Below are 24,241 nucleotides of genomic sequence, written 5' to 3' on the forward strand. Positions count from 1 at the left end.
ATACAACGTTTTTGTTACGTCTCAAGCAAGGGACTTTGATGGCAGGTGTTGCTTTTCTGCAATATCTCTTGATCTGGAAATTTCAAACCATTAAATCCAAATCACAAGATTCATTATTTTGTCATTTCGACAATTTAATAATGTGATTTTGACATAGCCATTGTAATTTTTTGGAATGCTGTAGTGCTGTAAAAACAACTGTATATTTAGGCATGCTTTATTTGCAACATTTATTTTTCAGGGGCTCACAACTTCTGTAACAAATCACACACCTTTTAGAGTAACATATTTATTTTTGAGCTGACTCAAGTTCTTGATTGAAACATCATGACAATTTAAATTATGCAACAGGTTGCAATTTATTCTGTGCTTCTTACGAGCAGATGACCAAATGCGAACAGGGCAGAGATTTCCAAGACAAGGAAAATCACAGTCAAATACGTCTTCTAAAAGGCAGGTGATTTATTACAGTACTTTGCAAGCCCCTGAAAAATAAATGCTGAGAATAAAACACGCCTAAATATACAGACGTTTTTGCAGCACTACAGCATTCCAAAAAAATGATGGCTCATTGTTTAACTATAATGTACTGAAAGAAAAAAAAAACTAATATATTTCTTGAGATTTCTTGAATATTATTTAGGTTATTACTATCCCAATGATAGGAGGACCAGCTCACTGTAAAAGTTTACCAGTTGTCCACATGACCATCATTCAGAAATCCTGGAGCAAATGTCAAATAAACAGCCATTTGATACTGTATTTCAGCTTAAGACCCAATGATATATATTTCAACAATACCGAATTTAAAAAAAAAAAAAAAAAAAATCCAATCTTTCCAACCAGTATTCAAATAAATATACAGCCTTCTTTACTTAAAGATGTAAGGAAAAGCTTAATAAGCAATGAAAATATGCACCTGCCACCAGTGGCAGTAATCAATTCAAAATATTGTATAAACGTTAACCTTACTTCAAGACACAATGTGGCATGCCCTGGATTATTCTTTAGGAGTCTGGATTTTCTAACAGACTCAAGCCTACATTGTTATGATAAAGCTGCAGACAGACTTAACTAAGCTGCTATGTGAACTACATGGATAAAAAAGCAACTATGTTCCCCCACAGCAGGCTTTATTATAAGGATTGCTAAATTAACAAACTAAAGAATAAAACCTGATCTGAGCTTCAAACATTACAATTTCCCCTTCTTCATCGTCTTAGAATATTTTCCAAATTTAATTTTTTGAGGTCAATCAAATGAAAACAGTTTAGAACTCATGGATCTCATTGCAACACATGTAGCCAAGTTAGGATGATTGTGGGCAACCACTGGCCTCCAGGTCAAAGTCAGGGAGTACCAAGTCAATCCTCTGATGTCAACGTATAAGTTGAACCAATGCTCCAATATAGAAGTGGTGTACCTTTCATCTCCAGCGTTTAGGTATTAACTAGGTACCCATAGTGTTTAAAGTAAATCTGGAAAATATACAAAACCAGAATTGAACTTGGACCAGAAATAACTGCAGGCATTTTTATTTACAGGGGTTAATGTATTTGACAGGAATCGTGAGGTTTAAATTTCAGACACTGTACAGAGGTAACTACTATCTGAATACACACCCTTTAATAAGGAAGTAAAACATGTCCTGTATGTAAGTCTGTGTGAAATTTGACACATTATTAATGCTGATTATTTTCCTTATTATGACAACAAAAAAGTTCATCAGAAATTATTATTAATGGTAGCACAACACATTATTTTGATAAAGGTGATTATAAGTGTACTGCTATCACAGAAAACTCTAGGGAAATATATTTAGATCTTACTTTTATTAAAAACTACAACATTCAGCAATTGCTGAGATGAACAAAGCAATATAACTACAGCAAAATTAATGTTTAACAAAGAATAGCCAAGTAAAGCAGAATAGCCAATACAATGAGACATTGCATAGACCCTTGTAATGAAAGCGAGGTTTGGGTTTGTGTAAGTCTGCCTCTATTGCATCTTCTATAGAACTTTTGTTGTGCCATTGTTTCTGGGTGTGTCATTTCAATCACATATGATAAGACCTTAACTCCCACAGTTACTATCAGATGGCAGAGCCTTTATGGAAGGGCACTTTTTCTTTTAGATCCATGTATTTTCTCGTTTTGGCATTTAAACCTGGATTTAAAAAAAAAAAGAAGAAATTATTATTATTATTATTATTATTATTATTATTATTATTATTATTATTATTGGTAAAGGCTTCTAGTCAAAACATTAGTCAAAGAATGTTACTAATTTCTTTCAGTATGTCTACATATCGTAAATATTTTGAAAAATGTAAAACCTAGATGATTTGCTAGGTCCATTTTGCTGAGTAATGTTTGAGAAACCATGCTTCAGATACTTTGTGAGACTTTGCAATAATGCTGTACTACATGTTTTTCAACATCAAAATGTATGTTACAAAAGACACTTTAGATGTTGTGATTAATCACCACTGAGACAAACGTTGAAATACCAGATGTTCACCGGTTGGCAATCTTTCAGGAGAGAAACATACATTAGCACCATCCTTTTTGCCGGTAACTTTCTACATACATAATCTTAAGGAGAAAATGAATCAAAGGCTTTTACAATTTTGACAACTTATAGGCTGAATGGGTGCTCTTTTAATCTATGCCTCAGGCTGTGTTCCGACAACTTGGATTATTCCGTTTAAATATGCCATACTGCATTGCTAACAAAATAATCAATGGACCATCACTTTGGTAGTGCAGTGCAAGTGGTTATAAATTAATTTAGTGTTTTGAATTGTGTTAAATTGAATTATATTAGTGTATCTTGGCAGTGTTTTTCTTTAATTACTTTTTTGTCAGCTCATCCATCTTTCTCTCTCTCCCTCAGTACTAATAACAGTATGCTTTGTATTCTAGTAAAAGCACACCTTTCTTTTTCAAGTTTCATATGCTTTATATAAAAGCTGTAATTGGAATTCTGCAATTTCCTTTACATTACAAAGCCTTATATTTATAAAGAAAATTCACAAAAACCAAACAAGCTTGAATATATATATTTGTGGATTGCACAGTAATTGGTTTTGTACCCATCTGGTCTTGACTAATCCCCCTATTCAGCTGAAAATGGTAGAAATTATGGTCTGCATGTCGGAGTTACTGCTTTCTCCTTTCGAATGTAGAAAAGGTACATCAATTAGGTATCATTCTTATCCAAAATAACAGCTGAAGATTAAATGAGTTGGAGAATGATAGTATACCTTGCAGTGGATACCATGGAGACCAAAATTAAAGCAGCACGCTCTCCTGCACATGTCCATAAGACATTTACCTATTTATGACACAAGCGTTTCCTATATCTTTAGGCAAACACAACTTTTCAAAAACATACATTTCACTTGCTGTATGAGATGATTTATTCACCACACACACACAAATTGAGTACCTTAAACTACCCAACATATGCTTGGTTTTGCCTAAGAAATCACTTTTGATTCTTGCATAACGTGGACTCAAATAACAATACCATTTTAAATTAATCCTCAAAGTGTTGTAGTTTTATTGCAATAAGTAGTCTTAATTACATTTCTGAATTGTTATTTATTTACTTTTACAGAATATCTAACCACATACAGAATGGGAAAGAGTTAATGTCCAGTTAACACTTTATGACCCTCTTACTGTATATACTGTATAATTTGTAAATAATCATCTTGTTAGATCACATTCTTTGCATTTTTTTGCAACCAGAGCACACATTTTTTACCCTGTTGTACAGTATCAGCCCTTACAACTTAATTATTATCCAGAGCATTTATCAAGCTTTGTACAAACATAAAAAGAACCACTGTGAATACAGACAAGAACCATAATGAAAGAATATATTAACAACTGGATACTAAATCCCTCCTGAAAGCAACTGTGGGTGGCACAGTCAGCATTCACTTCATTTTTGATTGATCATTTCCAAGCAGCTTATAACATTAATCCTCCAATTTCTTCAATCAATTCGGTGCTGGTGGTTACCCCTCAAGGAAACCACAAGTTATGTATACCTTATTCATAACTATATTATCTCCCATGAATACTGTAGCTTTACATTTGAACTGTACTGGAGCTTCTATCTCACTGCCAGTGCTAGGCAGTGTTTTTACAGATAGTCGTCATCTTTGGGAAACATCTCTGACCCATTCCCAAAGATACACCCCAACTTAATGTCTGAAATGTGTGTCTCAGCGTCTAAAACTTAACAAAAAGTACTTGGATTTCATCTAACTTTCTTTAGCAAAGGATCAATAGAACTGCACTAGTGGTTTGAGTACCAGTATACTTTTTTGCAAATTTAATGTCACAGCTTAGGCCTAAAATGACTTTGGTTTGTCAGGCAAAACCCATTAAGATATTCAAAGTTGTATTGGGGCTGCTTAAAACCATTGATTTGCTGTATTGTTTCGCTGCCAGAAAACATTACTAAATATTTATTTTATTTTATTTATTGCGTTTATATAGTGCTTTTTATACAAAAGTATCACAAAGCACTGTACAGTACAAAGCAGAAAAAAAGAACAAACCACATTTGTGTAGCTTGTCACACACATACAACTGCCACAATCAGAACATTTAAATAACATATTTAAATAACAGTATATACAGTACATAATAATACAAAAGCAGCAAGAAAGCCATTTTTATAAAAGTGCGTTTTCAGTCTTGACTTCCCAGCTTCCCTGATAAACGAAGTCAGAGCATTCTATAATTTAGGAGCTCTGCAAGAAAAAGCCCTACCTCCCGTGTTGCTTTTGTTGACCCTAGGAATAACCAGCAGCCCCAGCTGAAACTTCTCGAATGTACCATTAAGAATTAGATATTTTTGTAAATGAATTGCAACAACTCTCTCTAGAACCTTATCTGAGAATGGTAGGTTGGAGATTGGCCTTTTGTTATTGAGGACTTTAGGGTTCAAATTGTGTTTCTTAAGCAGCTACCTTAAATGCTGGGGGAACTATGCCAGAGGAAAGTGAACAATTTATCATTTTTAAAATGTGGGTATTAATAACACCACGAACATCTTTTAATAGTTTTGTAGGAGTAGAATCAAGAGAGCATGTAGTAGTTCTCATATGTTGAACTAGCTCTGTTAGTTCCTGTAAGGTAATCAAAGAAAAAGCCCCCATAGCAGCCTTAATAGGTCTAGTTGGTAAAATTGTGCTGGAGTCCTCCTTAATAGAAGGTGTCTGTGGAATCTTATTTTTGATGTCTAGTATTTTATTTTTTAAAGAAATGTAAGAAATCATTGCAGCTGTGAGGGGAGCAAATGACAAAGGTAGGACTATTAGGGGAAGGATTAATTAATTTATCTATCATATCTGACTGAGAAATTACCAGTTCTAAAGTATGGCCACTATTATGCATAGGACCTTTGACATGCAGGATATAATCTAAGGAATCCAGTATCCTAAAAAATTAAAAATCAGAATCAATGTCAACATGAAGGTTAAAATCACCCAATAAAATAATCCTATCAATTCAGTCATAAATAGCGGTTTTGACTTAGGTGGTCGATAAATAATTACAATATGAACAGGTAATGGACTGTTTAATGTTAAGGTTAACAATTCAAAAGATGAATAACCTTCAATTTCCTGTTTGATTCTAAGTTCACTATGGAAAACAGTAGCAAGTCCTCCTCCCTGCCCGGTTTTCTGGAAAAAAAGAATAGTTAGGTGGAGAAGAAATATGAAAGTAAGCAAATAATTAATTTATTTCAGTAGTGACACAAATCGACACAAGCATTTTATATTACAGTGGGTAGGTTTATGAAGTGTTGCATCTGACGCAATAGTTACAAACCAGTTGCAAACGAGTCAGAAGTCTTGGGTGAAATGTACTAAACAAGCACAATACTATTTCCGACTTTTTAGGGAATGCTCCTGCACGTTCCTGCATAAATTCGCAAAAAGGGGGCGGAGATAGTGCACATGAGGGTTCACAAATATTATAATGAGATGTATGAAAGCTGCATGCAATTGCGACACTTACGATTGCATCAATTTGTAAAGAACTTTTGAAAGCACTTTTTCTCATGCGTTGCCAGTTGTGGTCAATGCATTTTTGAGATGAACAGCCAAATACCTATTTTTCCCTAAAAAGCAGTGCTTACATACAAGCCTTGAAAACAAATTGATATGACATTTCTGGTTTCCCCAATGTGTTGAGAGCAATAGATTGCACACATGTGCTGCTAACCTCTCAAGCTCATTGTGAACATCTGTAGAGGAATAGGAAACACACCTATTCTATTAATGTGCAGGTGGTTTGTGCACAATTTAGCACTGCACCCCTGACTAAGTGAAATAAAAACGGACAGTATACATTTGGCTATAGGCTACTAATAATAACATGAATTAGTGGTATAATGCTAAATTTGTTGCTGGCCCTTTGAAATTTGTATATAGAGAATTGACTGTCCTCCTGTAAGTATCATAACTTGTCAATGCGGCACCATGATCTATTTTGTGTTAACAGTCTAGGCTGCAAGGTTAATAATAATAATAATAATAATAATAATAATAATAATAATAATAATAATAATATATTTATTTTTATATAGCGCCTTTCATAGTGGACCACCATCACAAAGCACTTTACAGAGGCAGGCTGTGAACTGTGCATTATATGCAGAGTCACTTACAATAGGGCATTGGCAGTAAACAATAACAATGAGAAACAGGCAATACCACGGCGTGTATTGCTCTGTTTTAATCCACGGGTTGGTCCCGTAATAATAGTCCCGATCTTAAACAACCACACGTAACACAAAACACAATCACAAGTCCACAGGGAGTGCTAAAGTGCTTGTGGTGTAAATGCAGTTATTCGTGAGCATAATACCCCCCCCCCCCCCAAAATCATTTAGTTTCAATTTTAAATAATATTTTATTCGCATTGTTCACCAGTTTGTATAATGCAGCAGCAGGATTTATTTTGTGTTACCATACCGGTAGCCTACAAGCTAAAGTAAAAAGAAAGTGTGCTACTAGGTGTTCATCTGATTTTACTACTGTACTGTATGCTGTAAGTTGCTAGTTATACTTATGCCTGTATGTATACTCGCTATGATAAATAATCAGAAGACAGCAACTAGAAAAGAGCTATGTATAGTCTTCATTCCGGTGAATTTCACCGACTCAACGATCCTGAAGGTCCAGCACAAGAATATATAAAAAAAAATAAACCAAAAACTGCATTCAGCCCTTTTGAAAAACGTTCACAGTTAACTTCTTTTAATAATTGATATTTATGGGGAAACGTCCCATTTTCAGTGGAATTGAAGGGGGTGCAGAGACAGGAATAGATGATGCCACGGTGATAGTAGCAGCAGGTACATTAAAAATAAGTAAGTGTCTATTTTCAAATACTGTTTAATTAAAAATGTATTCAATCGGTAGTATTCCTATATTCAAAATCCCACTCTGTTCTAGTGGAAGTCTTGTGAAAAAAAAATCTGGTAATCACTCAATTTCAAGACAGTATTAATCTTGTTTAGGTAAATACATACAATAAATACATAAGTAAACTGCAATGTTTTTTTATACATCATTGTGGCATCCTCACAACTCAGTGGAACTGCAGCAGGACTTCTTCGAGATCGACACTGTGCTATGTAAGTTTTTGCACAATACAAACACACGTATCCCAAGAAATGAATTGTTCTTTTTGACTGAATTGACAAAATGAACATTACAACTAAAAACAAATAACACAGTATATTAGTTGCAATGACAATGTTGCAATGACAAAAAAACCCATTTAGCTTTATGAATACTATAGCCCAAGTGGATTTAAAATTAAAAAAAAAACAAAAAACTTTGTATATTTTCTTGATTGGTTTTTGAAAAACACTTTGCCTATGTGTCCCCTTGTTTATAAACAGCAGTTAAACATATCCACAATATAGGCTTTCTGTTTTACAATATAAACCAATCACAAGACTTCTACATACAAAAAAATTGAATTTTTTAAAATAAGTAGTTTATTGATTTATTTATTTATAGATTCGGAAGATGACAGGCTCTCCAAGATTTCGTAGTCTGTAATAAAGTAGGAACAGTTTTGTCATAGCCACACATACATTTTTATAATTGTAAAGTAATATCCTACAAAAACACATTAAAACATCTATACATGTATTGTAAATTGAAAGTTAAAAAAATAGCTTTGCGTTAGATAAACATAATATAACTGGGGGAAAAAAAAATCATCCATACCTTGCAAAGTTGTGTAGTGCTGCTCTTGCGCATATAATTGCACACATCCTATCTGCAGCCATTCGGATCTCTCTGTGTAGAATGTGAAAACGCCGCCTCCACACCCCAATGCACCTTTCCACTGTGTTCCTTGTTTTGGAATGAGCCCGATTTGTAATTGGCCTGTGCAGGACTTTGAGGGTTGAGATAGGTTGTCATAAACCACAGTTTTAAGGGATAACCACTATCCCCAGAAGGAAGCCCTGCACAATTCAGGTGTCAAAAGCAGTGTGGATTGAACTGTTGAGCAGAATTCTTGAGTCGTGAGTGCTACCTGGCCACTGCGCTACAATGTTATTGATAAGGAGGTTAGGATCTGAAATTATTTGTACATTAATTGAATGGTAACCCTTACTGTTGACATATGTGTTCTCATTCTGCTATGGAGCCTGGATTTTAATATGTGTGCCATCAACCGCACCCACAACATTTGGAAATCCACAGATCTCATAAAAGCTTCCTTTGTGTCCGCTGTTTAGACGGGTCTGTTGGAAATGTATTGAAGTGGCTCAGTTTTCTTTTCAGCGACTGAGATACACGGTGGACAATCCTGCTGGCTGACAATTTGTCAATCCCTGTGAAGTCTCCAACAACATTTTAAAACCTTCCCGTGGCATAGAAACGAATTGCCACACAGACTTGAATGACTGCAGAGATGCTGTGACTTCTTTTAGCTGCAAGCTCCAAGTCATCTTTTAACATTTCCACTGAAGTTAATACATCCTCGCAATGGAAACGCAGCCTTTCAAAAACTGCAATGTTATTTAAATTCTCTAAGGGATTGTGTCTGTCCTTAAATATTCTTCCCCTACAAAATGCCCTTTAATCTAAAAATTCAGCAAAAGCTATCAGCTGTGCTGCCAGGTCAGCTTCTATAGCAACAGATACTTTTTTCCCTATTTAAGACTGGTGAGGGGGAGGCTTAAAAAATGACTTAAATTTAAGACCAGGTACAAATTAAGACTTTTTTGTGTCAGGTATTATTTATTTTGGGCTTCAATTATAAGTCTAAGTCCAAGAAGTGGTCTTAAAAGATTAAGACCTTTTGTGCAACTGGCCCCAGAATGACTCAATTCACAGCAATTTATTGAATTTAGAATTGAACAGATTAGACTTACGTGCACATCTGTAAAGTGCCAGAACAAATCATTCATACAAGACACTGATAGCTTACACAATCAAACAGATATTTGTTTAAATAAAAAACTCATATAAAATTGTATTTCAGTACATTACACAAACAGCGTTTAAAGAGATTTGTGATATTCTCAGAGATGTTTTTATGTTGCCATGCAAATTAGAACTGTGTAGGCAGTTAGTAACATGTACCGTGTGTGAACAAGTGAAATAATCATTTGTTAGGAATTCAAAAGCTCTCTTGATATTGTGCAAGTTACAGGCATGTTGTCATTTAGTAGGCGGACATGAAATACTGTTTCTCCCCAAAGTGAAATGATGAGGAAAGAACAACAGCTGCACCAACAGCAGGAGTTTCTTTGTTTTTCTTATCCTGACTCAGAGTAATGTCACTGTGATGTAACATAAAGCAACAGCATACTTCTAACATATGTACAGATTCAAACAGCAGGAAATCTGTACACACTTTGTAGGGCTGTACTGTGTTGCATACAATGTTATGGAGGACGGACACTGACAATCCTGAATATTTGTGAGAGTGAATTTACATAATGTGACAGTGTTGACATTACTGGTTAGATACATTATGTTTTGTTTTGTTTTTTAAATATAATATTATAGTAGTTTAAAACCTGAAATACAGTGCTTGTACTGTACTTAATTTCTTTAACACTAGCTTTAAAGACTGCCTTATGCGATGGTGATGAGACTTATTTTGGACATTCCTTACCACAAGTTATTATTGGTTTCTGAATCTTAATCCTGATTTAAAGTTTGGTATCTTTGTTGTTTGGCTATTCTATGTTACATTGGCAGACAATCTGCCATCTGAGCAGAACACGCAAAGAACATAAAACATAACTGATTTATGGTACTGGCACAGAACAAGTCATGGGAAAACATGGGAATCAATTAACCATGTCATATGTACATATGGGCCTCAATAGTCCCCACATTAAGCATTGTTTTGCCAGAACTTTGTATGCTAGATACTGTAAATCACCACATCTGTGGATATACCCCAAGCCAAGTAACTTTATGCCAGCACTGTATATACACTGATGCCACCACTGGACCCATAGTTTATATTTTTAATATAATGAAGATATGACTTCAGATGGCCCATATTTAGTACTCAGATTTGACTGCCATTTGGTACCCCTTCTTTATCAGGAAATAGTTCCAATGATAATAACCTGAGTGCTATATTTATGAATATTATCCATGTTTTTCTTGATGCCTATAATTGGAACTTTTTGGTGAAATGTAGAGGAGCAAATGGTATGGTTTCATGCATTGAGGCAAAGAAACAATTGCTTGATGTGCATTCATTTCAAAGTTGTGTCCGCAGTAAAACCCTTGTGGTAGCACCCCACTTTCCAACACAGCATATCGCTTGACAAAGACATTTAAGTGTCAACACTTTAGTTGGTGCTAAACCATGTAACCCATCATCAAATGAAAAGAAAATTACTCGCAGTTTTCAACGGCTGCTGGTTAAGCCACAAAATCCACAGTCCTACCGTTAGAGTCCCTGCCAAGGTCTTTTTGTAACAAAATCAATTGACTGCCAGATATAAATGTAAGTTATTCTCTTTAAAAAAAAAATTGAAATTGAAAGATTGAGACCTTTAAACCCATCAGAGCTTTCAAATATTTAAGTTGAAAATTCATTCATGCACCCTTACATCAATGGGCTATATATGGTGAACATCAAAAAAAGTTGACTTTGAGAAGGTGATTTGAAACACAAAAGATAAAGTGTTGATCATTTTTATATCCTTTCTTTCACAAGGGATTGTACTAAATCAAGCATCATATTCACTGGGGATCCATTGAAGTCTCAATTTTATTTTTTATATAGACCTGTGTTATTAAATATATAGAACACAAGGTGAAAAAAATAATAAAAAAAGTCTATTGATCAGTGCATGCATACAGTGTTTTGACAAAAGCCTTTCTATACAGTGTAATCTTACATCTTTGCCCTTACAATCAATTTCACAAGTAACCCCCAATATCTGGCCAAACAGTGGTGGATTATTTTTCTGAAGTGATGAAGTGCCTGTTTGTTACGCTTCTGAGTGACAACATAGATCCTGTAAACAAATTACAATGAGATCTTTCTGGTCGGCTATTGTAGGCCATCTCCAATTAAATAGGACAGAGATTCGTCCCCACTAGTCATCAGTAGTCCTGTTTATATTTACTTTGTTCTGCCAGGATCTTAACACAGTATAGGCCTCATTTACAAAAGGGCATTAAACATTTTGGTGCACCATAATTGCAATGATTTCCGTATTTACTATTGCAGTTGTATTCATTATCGCTGGGCATATTATAACTCACATTGATTTTGTTGTGCCATACTATGGTAATCAGAATGAATGTGTAATTTATATGGCAATGTATTTAAATGAGACACCCTGCTCTGAATAATGAGAGAAGCTTTATTCACACCGTATTTACTAAAGGACGATAATCGTAGTGTGAACCTTCAAGTGAGCGATAATTAGTTTGTTTGGAAACCAGGCCAATGATAGGCACAGTATTTAAACCTATTTTACTGGGCTGAGATTTATCTGCCATCATGGAGGCAAACTTGCATTAAAGTTTTTATATAGAGCAGTGAAAATTACCTGTAAATAGGTTATATGAAGCATGAATATAAGTTAATTATGAATTAATGTTATTTCTCATTCTATAGTTCATTACATTGGTACAAATAATAGAGTAGTTAAATAAAACACGGAATCTAACAAGGTATTATAATTTAAAACAACCTCCTCCACTAGAATTTCTAACTCCTCTGCGTGCAGTTTTAGTTTGCGTTGCCTCTACCTGTCCCCTGTGGAGGGCTGCGTCTGCTGCGTCATTTTCGGTCAATGTAAGCCATCTCCACCTTTCACAATAAGCCACTGACCAAAAGATATGCCTGGACCGCTGGGGCTTTTTGTATCATGGTGGTTATGGGTAAGTCTTGGACATTATCGTGCACATTAAATTATCGCTCACAATACATGTAGTGTACACGCTATGGTATGTAAATTAGTCAAATAGTGTGCAGGTAAATTTAGATTTATGGTGCACGTTAGGCTCACTACTTAATGTGCACATTACAGCTACATTTATTGCCCTTTCATAAACGAGGACCTATATGCAACACAAAAAAGGTTGAATTACAATCATTTCTAAATAGCACCTATAATACCTCAATGGTTACCTGCTTACAGTGCTTTTTGAAGAAGCAGGTTCGACCTGGGTGATAGGAGCAAGTACACAATGCACACATGCAATGCCCTGGAAGCAGCAAAGTTCACATGACCACCCTTTAATTTATTCAGGCTTTCAAGATAACATGCTTGTTACGGACGCTTCCATCCAAGCTTCTCTAGATTGAATCTTCAGCCCAAATGTTGATTAGAGCAAATGTTTCTTCATCCCTACTGCAAGCTGGGTCAGTGTGTCTCATTCAACAGAAATATGGCTAAACAGAATCAAGAGAAATGTTCCTTGTGTCTCGCTAAACAGAGGTGGGTCGCTGTGCAGTATTGTGACCTGGGTTGCCGGGACCTGGGTAGGAGCGCCAGTGTGAATGGGCTGCAGTCATAATCAGTGCTCCAAGTAAGCTGCATACTGGGTGTTTTAGGCATTGAAAAAATAATATGCATAGCAATTTTGCTGCACAGCTTGAGTTTGCATGTTATCAAGCTTCTTGTACGTTGTTGATTCCCAGCTTCTCAATGGTCAATTGTGAATATATTGCATGCGGTAGCTAGACAATGGATCATAGAAATGCCGGAACAGCTAATTGTAGCCTGCCTGGGAATTGCCAGAAACACGTGATTAAAGTCCAGGTTTTCAATTATTTACACGTACTGTATGTTGCACACACTACATTTACCCCAGTTCCCCAAGAATACAATAAAAGTATACGTTTCAGCAAATAGTTTTGGGGTTCTAAGTCTGTTTTGGCAGTGGAAGACATAACTTGTGGGATATTTATGATCTGTAAGAAGGAGGTGAATGAATGATGACCAATGTGTGGGTTATCCTGCCACAGCTGTCTCGGAAGCAAACAGTTATGGGTTGCTGTGAAGGTCACGCTTTGTCTGTAAGGCTTGGTTGAGTAAGTATATGATGGTAAATTGTCGGTCCCTAGGTAATTTGTTGTACATCTCTGTAAGATACATCACATCAAGGCATTAGTGCTGGGATGTACAGTACTGTAATCAATGTGATATGCAGCCCAGTTCCTCCCTCTGTTTCCAAAACTGAAAAAAAAGTCTCCATGGATAAAGATTCTAAAGAAGTTCACCATTTGTCCAGCCCTGTACTTGACAACAATGACTATTAAAAATGAATCTTGAGTTCAATGTATATTTAAATCACTTTTCGGAGAAGGATATCATAGATCATATTGTTGAAATCAGTGATGGCTATCCATTTTGGATGAGACATACAGTATGCATGCAATTTATTCCCCAATGGTTCTTGCTTGTGCCACATACTGTTCACACTTCTACAGTAGTCCTCAGCCCTATTTTGCAGCAAGTGCAACACATGTAAAAAACAACAACCACAACAACAACACAAACCTTTAAAGAGATTTCCACACATCTATTTTGGAGAATACTTTAATTTTCTGTAATTGTTAATTAATGAAAAACAATGGTGCTGACAGAAGTTAATTATAAAGAAAAATAGCACTTTATGCAATTCGTTACAATTACAGCAAATTACTCTGTAAAACAATAAGTAATGCTCTCAGGAATTCACCTGTGCAGTTTGATTAGAACAGCATTCTGTTTAGATGAGAAAACACATGATTAGTTATATTTGGTTGCACAAGGCCTCATTTTACAACTTAGGTTTGAGTGGTGCATTACGGCAGTTTACAAATGAGTTAATTGCTCTATTATTGAGGCTTTTTAGTTTGTTTCCAAAAAGCTTGCTTGAACATTGTATTGAAAACAAATGACTTAATGGGGATTCAATTGATCTAAACAGAGTTGGGCCATAATAATCCCTACCAATGTGATTATTCAAAAATGACTTTAATGACAGCTAATGGAGCAGGAGAACTTGGCTGTTTTATTGATTTGAAAGTCCATGGTATTAAGATCTGCCACTGCTCAAATCAATTCTATACCCCCAATATCTTCTATAAAAAAAATAAAAATAAATGTTTTTCTGTATATTTTATTACTCCTTTCTAAGTGTTAAAAACAAATGTTTTGAAGGAGACAATTCAGGTTTTGTTTACCCAAACAGAGTTTCTTGAAGTTATACTAAAGATTAAAGTTATGCTGAATTTTTATTTTATTCACGCAAGAACGAACTGAAATGTTACCCAGCGAGTGGCACTGAAATAGAGACAGAGATCATTGTTATATCATATTTTTTTTTAATTAACTGTTAAGCCCTGTTTAGATAATTAATTAAAATCATCACAAAATTGATTTGGGAGAAAGTACATAGCTAATTTTAGGGAATTAATACTTTACTTTTATAAGGTTAATTGAATATCTTGCTTCACTGGTTTGCTTTTCAAATGTTGTCAGCTCTGTAAACTAAGCTCCACTGAGCACCAGCACTTATTGTAGGATAAAAGAAAAACAAAAAACATCTTAAACTGAGCCAAAATAAGTTCATATGGTTTTTTTTTGTTTTACCTCTTCTGTAAATTCGTCCACACCAAACAATACTAAGTAAATCTGGAAGTACACACAGGCTATTACCTAATGTTTTGTTGGTGCTCTCATCTATCAGTATGCACACTGTATCACTTTTTACTGTACATTTTCTTACACATTTGCTCCATATTGGATGTCATGTGGCTCTTGGTTTTGGAATCAGGTGTCAATGGGCCAGTGTCCATGCGGTGCGATTTACACGTGAAGTGGTGATCCGCGTGCACGTTGGGAGAATTACTTGTGGGAATCAGGTTTGGGGCCGAAAAAAACGACCAAAGAGAGGGATGGAGTAAATCTCATTAACTTGTGTAAATGATGAAAAACACGGGAAAACCACGGCCATTTTCACATGGAAACCCTCATTTCACGTGACAGTGTAAATGAGCTCACTTGACATCACTATAAATATTGAAAGGGAACAGGTCAGTTGTTACTGTGGGTTCCAAGACGGCAAAAAGTAAATGGCTGATGGGCGGTTTTATTGTTAGCAGTGGTATATTTCACCATAATGATAATGTGCAGGCCCAGCTCCAGCTCCTTTAGGATGGGGGGGGGGGGGGGGGGGGGGGGCAGTAGACCTCTTACACACATACTTTTTAAACATAGTAATTTTCGTTGCAGTAATAATATAGGCTTATAGGCAATTACATGACAAACAAATGTAAATGCAGAGTGACTTGCCAAATACAAGTATTATTTTAGATGTATTCAGTGCATCTCTGCCATCCATGTTCTACAGGTGTACATCATTTGGGATGAAGTTTTTATCGCTACCTCTTTTTTCTGAGCTGTGTTTTTTATTCTATTAAACTTAAACTGCCTTCCTATTCATTTTATTTAAACAATTGTACAGATATATACAACCTTCCTTTCCACTTTCCAAAAGTAAAGAAAACAAAAATGAAAGCAATATAATGAAAGCATAAGTTTTCTATTTTTTGACTTGGAGAACTCCTTTACAAGGTCCTCCATTTTCAGACTCTAGTGATAGCTTTTTCATGCGTCAAAATAACTGAGTTTCTCTTTCTGTCATGAAGCATGGATTGACGAAAAGAAGTAAGTACTCTTGGAGAAGAGATTTTCACATGAAGCTGTAGATACACCAATTATTAAAGCTGACACATACATCTTATGCAGCAAAGGAAATGCATATGCATATCCATGCAAAAGTTTACAGACAGCAGCACAGTCTGCATCTTTGAGTTTTTTAAGCAACATAGGTTTAGCTACAACAATTCCATTGGCCATGTCATTTTTGTCAATTCATTCCCAGGGTTAGAAGAATGTTGGTCATCTAGGAAGGGGGCGGAGCTACGATACTCTAAATCATCGACCCGGAAGGGAAATGATGTGGCAGCCGCGGATTGGAGGAGCGGTTGCACTATTACTATTATTATTATTATTATTATTATTATTATTATTATTATTATTATTATTATTACTATTATTATTATTATTTATTTCTTAGCAGACACCCTTATCCAGGGCGACTTACAATATCACATTATTTTTACATACAATTACCTATTTATACAGTTGGGTTTTTACTGGAGCAATCTAGGTAAAGTACCTTGCTCAAGGGTACAGCAGCAGTGTCCCCCACCTGGGATTGAACACACGATCCTCTGAGTTCAATCATGTACCAATTCTCTGTGCGCATGGAAACAACATTTACACAAGCCCTCTGCGAAAACAGCATTAGAACAGCTATTACTTATCGATCCCCACCTTTCCCCCTCATATGCATGACGTCGGGTGAAAAGCCATGTTTTCTCGAGTACAATAAACTGAGCGAATGGAAACCCAAAAAAGCATTTTGCACGAGACATTTTACTCAAGCAAATGTCTCGAGCTAAAAAAAAATATATATATTATATTATATTAGCCTGGAAATACAGTATACCTATTTAGTAAAACAAATTAATAATGTAGTTGTGCATGTACTTTACCAACAAATTGAGTATAGACTGATGGATTGTGGGACAAGATCAAAGGTAGCACATCCAATGTATTGCTAGAAAAATATGAATATGTCAAAGTCCAGCAATACTTCCAGCTACTTACCTTGTTTGGTTCTAAGTTTAGCCAAGACCCAATGAAGCAGCCCCTACACCCACTTGGTACACTTCACCCATGGGAAAAAATACTTGTCCACATTTAGTACCAAAGCTCAGTTGTTACCCCACACAAATCATAGCATTAGTTTCACCCTGGATGCAATACTCAAACGTTGGTCTTGAAACCCATACTGGGCAAGATTCTCAGAAATCCATGTTATTTGGTCTAATTTGATTTTTTGTAAGCAATAGTTATTTATAGAGAAAGTATAAAAACCTTTTGTTAAACAATGGATAAGGTTTATGAGATTTGCTCAGAGGATTTGTTGCAATATGTTAGCTTAATAATAATGATAAAAATGATACTTGCAGGTAAATGCCTGAGTAGAAATGTCTGTGTTTTTCCATGTTCAAAGCTGGAAGCAAAAACTCAAATCTGCTTGATATTACAGGGACAAGAAGTCGATTCTGTTTATCAATATCAAAAATACATTTGGATTCTAGTAGCACAAAATATTTTTGTTAATCATTTTGTGACAATGTATTAAAATAATATAGGTGCTATAAAATTTGTGTTTTTTAAAGGCAAAACACAATCTTAAAAAAAAAAAGTATTACAGTAATTATGAAACAATATCTGGTTTTTAATGATAATATTATTCCCTTATTCATACAGATTAGCCCCTATACCTAAGCACCAGTAGCCTCTGCACCCCAACCGATTTGATGGCTTGCAAAACAGTCTTGTTTACAGTGAAGGGACTCACTTCCTAATACCCCATAGACGCTAAAAAAAAAAAAAAAAAACTGTCAAGAAAGGACAATGCACAGAAGTCCAAAATATATGTCTTTCCACCTGAACTATTTGGGATGTAAATACATTTGGCAAATCTATAAACCTTGTGGCTTCTTGTATATCTTTATACAAGCAATAATTATTTAAAAGATGCCTTTTTTATTGTCTTATTTAACCAAATTATCACATCAGGCTTCTGAGAAGGGTTGGATAATTATGCTAATAAGCACCTAATTATATGTATTTGGTCGACTCATTAGGTAGTTCAAAATCTCAAATACCAAATTTAATTAGTGATAAATGGGATTTGTCTTTACCTTACAAATACCTATAACATCCTACTGAAAATGCTAAATAAGGAGTAAATCAACACCTCCCCTATGTGATCAAGTGTAAGCTCCCTTATGCGATCAAGTACAAATCACATTAAAATCTCTTCAGGTCCAAACAAAAAGTACTAATTGTGAACATTATTTCTTCTTTTTCCAGCTAGAGATTTGACCTAGTCTTTCTAAAGAGCCCTCGACCTAACTGTTACCGCGGTCAATTATCTAGCTAGAATGACAGCCACATCGGACAGTAATACTTAAATAAGCACTGATATCACGCCATATATTATTGCTGTTTTTGTATTAAAAAAAATTACCAGGGACTGTGCCAGTAAATATTTCGAATGATAATATGTACTGGGAGTGTAATCCATGTGGACCCTGAGCCGTAGCAGTTACATTGTTTGATCTATGTTTTTTAACTTGTGAACATCATAAAAAGCCAAACAACTGCTGACCCTCTGCATAAGAATATAGAAGTGTAAAATAAATTGGTTCAAGCTGTTTTAATCTGTTCTCAATCTTTTGGGACTGGGTTTATAAAGGCTTGGCAAAAGCACTTCTGCTGTGGTATGTTTACAGTAATAGCATAACTCCATTAAAGAGTCTGTAAAGCACAAACCTGGGTCAGTTCAAGGCCTTGCATACAGTACCTTGGAAGAAAACCTGTTCCACACAGAAAAATCCTTAAGTAATACAGTGTTGTATATTTAAGTATTTATCGATCAACTTAAATAAATTGAAGTTCTGTGTATTAACTGCTACATTAATAGCAGTTAATACACAGAACTTTTTTCCCTGCTCTGTACCAAAGACACATACCACCTTCTGAAACACACTTCCATATAAGTAGCTGTAGAAATGAAACATATTTATTTGATAAGAGTGTAAAACATTCATACATATGTGTGGTTTTGCCCCCCAAAGGCTTACCACTATTTGTAGATGTAATATGGGTTGGAGTATTAAAAACACAAATCATTACTCTGAACAAGGTCCAGTCCCAACTGATTTGGATAAGTCAGAGTCTACTATATCGCATTTCCTACCTTTGTCATTTTAATATCAGCCCTAACTGATGTATTAACAAAGTTTTTTGGAAAGAATTTCCTTCCTTTTTGAGACTATATAGTTAGAAAGAAGATACCCTGTATATTGTAATATAGAGCATTATAAGTAAAAGTGGTTATACATTATAGTTTGTCTTAGTATTTATATTACAAGCAATCTTATCTTTAAAGATACTGTAACATATTGGCACCTCTCTTCATATAACCAAGACAGAACACCTCTATATGGGTTTCCAAGATACTATTAAGATGTTTCTTTCTGAATAAATAGTGTAGAAAAAGATGTACCAGAGACTTACACAATTCTTTAAGTATACTGTCAAAACATAAATTTATACATCTCCATGTACTAATAAGTTATACAATATGAAAAAAGACATAACACCAGATATCATTTTTATGCTCCTGGAGTGGACGACAAACCAAGTACTTAAATGATGCATGTATGCATACAAAAAGTGCATTCATTTCAATGTGTAATCTTAGAAAAAGTAAACTGGGATGACTCTGAACAACATATATACAGTGTCGCTTTTCTGACCTATGCACAACTATTATAGGAGTGTACTTAGAAAATCCCAGACTTGACCCTTTTGATAAAGACGATCATGTGAAAAAGCAGGGACACACATTGAGCAGCATTCTAGGTGAATGCTTCTGTTTACATACAAATGCTAATCACATACTAACACATACACTACTAACAAACATGAGGTGTAACAATGTAAATTCAAGAGTAAAATGAATTGTGTCCCAGTGTGACACACACGCAAAACAGGGGCAAACACAGGGTGGAGTTAACAATCTCAGAATTATACAACACAACAATCCAGACAATAAATGCAATTATGAACAATAATCACAACAGTGAAATAACAACAATGAACATTTTGCCCAAAGTCCCAGCGTGCTTTGCGTCTTTACATATCCAGTCACCTGAATGCACCTTGGTAAATGTGGTCCCGACCTCCCTGTTTAACTGGGACTGCATTTCGCTTTCACGAGACCAATAGGGGATACAAACTATGTGTTATCCTCAGTCCTATGTATCTTCCTTCTGCAACCTTTCCCCACACTTTACTACAGTTTTTTAAACCACAATAGTTGTAATTGTTTATAAATAAGGTACATTTTTTCTCCATGGTAGATTGATGGGGCAACGATATAAACCTTGATATAACACACGTATGTAAATGCATTTTGATGTAAACATGTATGCATAACAACTTTTAATTACAGTAAGTAGTAAGTAATGAAATAAAATGTACCATAAATAAACTCTAATTTCCTAAAAAAATATATACAGTGACATTAATAAATACTTAACTGAAATATGTTTATCAAATCTACTTATATAGAGATACAGCAACCATACTCATAATTTAAATTCTGCTTATTTGATTAATTATATGTGCCATAAGACCAAATAAATAGCATACATCATTGCCCTATGTACACAGCTGCATAGAACATTAAATTGCCATAATGACAAGTATACATTTATTTTATGCTTTCATCAAGTTATCAAACTCATATGCATTCTTTTTTGTGAAGTCCAGGTTGGTGTAAATCACACCATTCCTTTCTAATTAATTGCAGAGGAGATTTGTCACAAAGCCATTCAACCTGTATGAAAGATGTCCACTGAGACTTATGCTGCTGGTAACTGTCCTTGATCTTTAGATGGAGAATGAAAAAGAGGAAAAGGATGTATATCTGTAAGGTGCTGACATCTCATGTTCAGCTAAACCCTTTGTGTAAAGTTCAAAAGCCAAGAGGGAACACCTTTCAGTGTCACATGACACAGATTAATGTGTAAGTAATGAGGTGGTGATTGAAATCAAAGAGTGGATGAATGCAGAATTCTGCGGTGCATCTGAATAGCAGAAAGATGGCTCTTGTGTACCACCATATCAATTACAAATTGACTACATTTGTAATTGACTGGGGACTTGTGTGAGGTTTCATTCTATGGTAATTATTTATAGAAACACTAAATCCAACAGAAAAGTCTCTGTCTATTCTTAAATTACAAAGTTACAGGACACATTATTTTTGGATGCCAACAGAGAAATAACCTCTATGATAATTACATCTGAAAATATTAAAGTGGACCATCTTGTGAATAGGGCAATGAAAGAAAGATGATTTGCTTACTGTTGAAAAGTAAAATCCCATGGCCCTTTTCTCAGGGAGAAAAGGGCATTATGTTCTCAAGGAGTTACCAGAATTTGTTGTCTTTCTCTAGACAGTGATTTAATGTGACATTGGTAGCTATCACAGAGGGGGAGAACGACTTGAAGCTGTACAGCTGGTCTTTGCAAACCTGATCTCTTCTTAGACAAAAATGATGGTTATCGATGGTGAACTAATCCAAGTATTTCTGACACTACTGTACTGTACATGAATGTTTTAAAAACAATAGGACGCCAAAAAGGGGACAGTGACAGTGAGGGTTTCAGTTTGTTTCTATCACACGCTATTAATTAGAACCACCTATTAAACACTTGAACTTACATCACACTGAGATGTGTATTGTAGGAACAATTGAGTAGTTTCCAATCTGAAATATTATATCAGATCAGAGAGATTGGGGACTTACTATGAAGACCCACTAGACACAATGAAAGTTCAATTAATAGCAGCAGTTTACTGGATACAGTAATAGCAAAGAACAGGAATCTTAGTCAGAAATAAATCTTAAACATGTACTATGTATCAAAGGTAATCATTATATCAACCTTCAATCTAACTTATTTAAATATACTTGTCTACAATTAGAGTTTACATAAAAGCTCTTTGTGCGAATAACATGAGGTAATTCTACTTTTTTTGTTTCTTGTCGAGGTTCATAAAAAGATACTTATAGCAAGTTATTTGATTCTACTTAAATTACTCTGGCTGTTTAATTTAATTATGTTTCATGTGGCGAATGCAACATAGATTATACTCAACAGTCCTGGGCAACACGGACTCCTTTGCCATTTGGTTGTGGAATTTGGCTCATTAAAATGTACTATGAAGTGGTCCAACACAGTGTCTAGGTTATTTTGCAATGCAGTAGATGTAGACATGTTTGTTCAAACAGTCCTCTTTGATACATGGTAAGAATTTGGCTCATCCTGTCGAGGTATCTGCTTCTTTCACCACGGTCCTGGTCTCTCAGGCTGTCGCCACTTCTCCCCTGAATAGCATCCGCAAGGTTTGCTTCGTGGTTTTCAAAGATTGAGAACATTGTGGGGTTAGCTTATATACACTTACAGGTAGAAGCCTATGGTGCACTCTCCATTCATGTTCTAAGGGTTTCAGCTTTTGTAAGCATAACTTTTCTAAATATGGTTTGATTTTGTAGATCTTTATCTAATTCTCAAAAAAGAAGTGATGTTTAATATTTTTTTGCGGTTAGAGACTTTGCGCCTTTACTTTTTTGAGGAGGTTCTCGATCATAGCTGTCCTTGCTGCGATCTCCTGTACTTGCAGTAAACAAATTCCAAAATGGGGTGACACCTGCACACTTGTTGTATTACAGAGATATGTTGTCAGAAATGTCATATTACTTTTGTTTAATTAGTCAGCTTGCCAGGAATACCTTTTTACACTTACTTATTTCTATTTTATTGAATTAGTCAAGTTGCCAAATGAGTCTGTTTGTCAAGAATACCGCCTACAATATTTGGAACAGTATCATTAGTCATACCTGCATGCATAAAAACAGCACACTTAGAAAACAGTTGCTGTGTTCCAGTTAAATAATATCAGTGAAACCTCTGAATGATTATTGTAAACATGGTGGTTGTTCAGGGGGCAGGAGCAAGGGCCTCTTCAACAAGGAGAACAAGAAGACAAGACTTTTTCCACATGTTAGTGTTTAGAGCTGTTCAAAAAAAAAATTGAATGGCAATGAAACAACCAAGGATAGCTGTGGCAATACCCTAGATTTCCCATAAAGTTTGGTTTTGTATAGGTAATCACGGTAGTTTTCCTTCATCCTTTATTCCAACTTCACTGAAGGTACTACAGTGACTCAGGAGGGTCTAAAGAACCACAGTGGACTAGGCTCAATGAAGCCACAAATATACACAATATGTCAATGTCATGAATAATCTTCTTTTCAGTTTAAAGTCTTGTGACATGTTGTGGCAAAGTGGTGAGTAGTGCACACGTGTATAGGTGATGCAGTGCTCAGTACAACGACAAGCAACAAAGTACTGGTGAAATGATGATGTTTATTTATAATCCAAATGTCACTTGACAACAGCATTAATAAAATACACAACGATGTGTATTGCTCAGTGAAATAACCACGGGGTTCAGTCCCAAAATAATAAACACAGTATAGACACACACAGAACACAAACACAATCACAAGTCCAGAGTGAGTGCTGAAGTGCAAGTGGTGTAATACCATTTATTAGTGAACACGAGTGCAGTGAAGTCCAGGTTGGGTCCTTAAGCGACAGCTCCCGGATTGTGTTAGCCGTCTATCGAGAAGATAGACTGACAAACAAACAAAACACGATAACACTTACGATTATTAATTACATCCGTTTTCCGACGGGTCCTTTCAGTAACCAACCAAAGGAACAGATCGCTGGGCCACTTCCCCTAAATACCCTCAGTCACGCCCTCTTTCGGTGGCGCGGCCAATCACATATCCTCCAATCCGTGACTGACCAAAGATGGTTCAAATCACAAACCTCAGCAGAAGAGCTGTGGTGACTAAGCAGTTTTGAGAACTGACAGTCAGTGGGGGTCTGTTGTGTGCTTTTCTGTGAAGCACCATAATCTCAAGGTTTTATATCCCACTAAAAATGACCGCATCTCATGTGGACCATGGATTCT

The sequence above is a fragment of the Acipenser ruthenus genome, chromosome 2 (assembly GCF_902713425.1).
Source record: "Acipenser ruthenus chromosome 2, fAciRut3.2 maternal haplotype, whole genome shotgun sequence".
NCBI lineage: Eukaryota > Metazoa > Chordata > Actinopteri > Acipenseriformes > Acipenseridae > Acipenser > Acipenser ruthenus.